This window comes from Penaeus chinensis, chromosome 40 (assembly GCF_019202785.1).
Source record: "Penaeus chinensis breed Huanghai No. 1 chromosome 40, ASM1920278v2, whole genome shotgun sequence".
Classification (NCBI taxonomy): Eukaryota; Metazoa; Arthropoda; class Malacostraca; order Decapoda; family Penaeidae; genus Penaeus; species Penaeus chinensis.
The window spans coordinates 3581015-3583514 of record NC_061858.1 but is presented as its reverse complement, the minus strand read 5'-3'; positions in this window follow the sequence as shown (position 1 = coordinate 3583514).

The following is a 2500-nucleotide window of genomic DNA, read 5'->3' as shown; positions in this document are numbered from 1 at the left end:
AGAAAGATAGAGAAAGAAAGAGAAAGAAAGATAGAGAAAGAAAGAGAAAGAAAGATAGAGAAAGAAAGAGAAAGAAAGATAGAGAAAGAAAGAGAAAGAAAGATAGAGAAAGAAAGAGAAAGAAAGATAGAGAAAGAAAGAGAAAGAAAGATAGAGAAAGAAAGAGAAAGAAAGAGAAAGAAAGATAGAGAAAGAAAGAGAAAGAAAGATAGAGAAAGAAAGAGAAAGAAAGATAGAGAAAGAAAGAGAAAGAAAGATAGAGAAAGAAAGAGAAAGAAAGATAGAGAAAGAAAGAGAAAGAAAGATAGAGAAAGAAAGAGAAAGAAAGATAGAGAAAGAAAGAGAAAGAAAGATAGAGAAAGAAAGAGAAAGAAAGATAGAGAAAGAAAGAGAAAGAAAGATAGAGAAAGAAAGAGAAAGAAAGATAGAGAAAGAAAGAGAAAGAAAGATAGAGAAAGAAAGAGAAAGAAAGATAGAGAAAGAAAGAGAAAGAAAGATAGAGAAAGAAAGAGAAAGAAAGATAGAGAAAGAAAGAGAAAGAAAGATAGAGAAAGAAAGAGAAAGAAAGATATTTTCGTCTTCTTCGTATTATCATTATTATTGTTATTATACTTCATCATCTTATTCCTATTCTTCCTCCTCCACGTTTTCTTCACTTTCTTCTTCTACTACAACTATTACTTTCACCATCAAGACAATTAACAACATAACCATTCCCACGTGTTTGTCCACGCGCGTTTCCACATTAACTTACACCCACACACATACGAACAAAAACCTAAAACACCGATCATCAAAAAACCCACACACAAAAAAAAACAAAAACAAATATCGAAACAGAACAAATACATCCGCCTTGTACAGAGCCAAAGGGTTTATCAAATAACCCCAGGAAAGTTGAAAGTCGGCCGTAACCACAGGCGACCACCAAATCCCGTGCTAATAACTAAGATTAAAAGGCCGTTACCTAGATTAGAAAATCGACCGGGCGAAGGAGGAACGGGAAAGGGAGTCTGGATGTAAAAGTTTTCTTTCCTTTCTTTCTTTCTGTCTTTGTAAGAAAAAAATATTTTCTTTTAATGATAGTAATAATGATATTAATGATGATAATTAATTATTGATTTTTTTTTTTCAATATGGGGTCTGTTATTGATTGATGTGGAAATGTGTTTATATTCGTTACTTATATTTGGTTCGTAAGAAATGAAAATATAAATCTGCAATGGTATTTGGTGAAGTATTGTTGGATAGCAATGGAAGGAAATGTCATTTAGATTATTTGTTCTTCACTAAATCTCTCTCTCTCCCTCTCTCTCTCTCTCTCTCTCTCTCTCTCTCTCTATCTATCTATCTATCTATCTATCTATCTATCTCTCTCTCTCTCTCTCTCTCTCTCTCTCTCTCTCTCTTTCTAGCTATCTATCTATCTATCTATATGTCTATCTATCTATATATCTATCTATCTGTCTATTTATCTATCTCTCTATCTATCTCTCTCTGATTGTCTGCCTCTCTCCTCTCCACTCCTTCTGCCTCTTATTTCCTCTAATTAGTTTATTGTTTCCTCTCTTTCCTCTTTAAAAAATAGATACAAGTATATAATTATATTGATAGCAAGGAATAGCCAGAGGGAAAAGATGGTGACGATGATGGTGACAATAAAAATATTTATAGGAGTAATAGGAATAGCAATAATAATAATGACAGTAAAAAGGATGATGACGATAATGATAATAATAATTGTAATAATAATAATGATAATGATTATAATAATAATAATAATAACTAATGATAATAATGATGATGATGATAATGGTAATGATAGTAATAATAAGGATGATAATAATAATAATAACAATAATAATATTGATGATTATGATATTGATGGTGATAATAATTGTAATGGTAATGATAGTAATAGCGATAGTAATGATAATCATAATGATAATGGCAATAATGGTAATACTAATGATAATCATATTTATGATGTCTGGATGTGTGTGTCGTGGTTTTGTGGGCGTAGGGAGGGTTTTGTGTGTGTGTGTGTGTGTGTGTGTGAGTGAGTGTGTGTGTGAGTGTGTGTGTGAGTGTGTGTGTGTGTGTGTGTGCTTGTGTGTGTTCTTGCGTGTGTGTGTGTGTGCGTGTGTGTGTGTGTAGAGAGAGAGAGAGAGAGAGAGAGAGAGAGAGAGAGAGAGAGAGAGAGAGAAAAGTCAGACAGAAAGAAAAAGACAGCTAGAGAGAGGAAGAGTAAGGCACACGCTTCCACTCTTCCAGTAATCAAACGTATCCTTATTAGTATGTTCTCCAATGGCGAATTATTTCAACAAGAGCGGGGGAAGTCGAGACGAAAAACGTTCATTTAAGTATCACCTTTACTCCATTCCTTCTCATTCTCTGTAAAAATGAGAAATGTACCTCCAGGGTGCGTGCGCGGCTGGGGTCATTTATGGAATAAGAGGTATTAGCATAATTAGATTTATAATTGATTGTATGCGGAGAA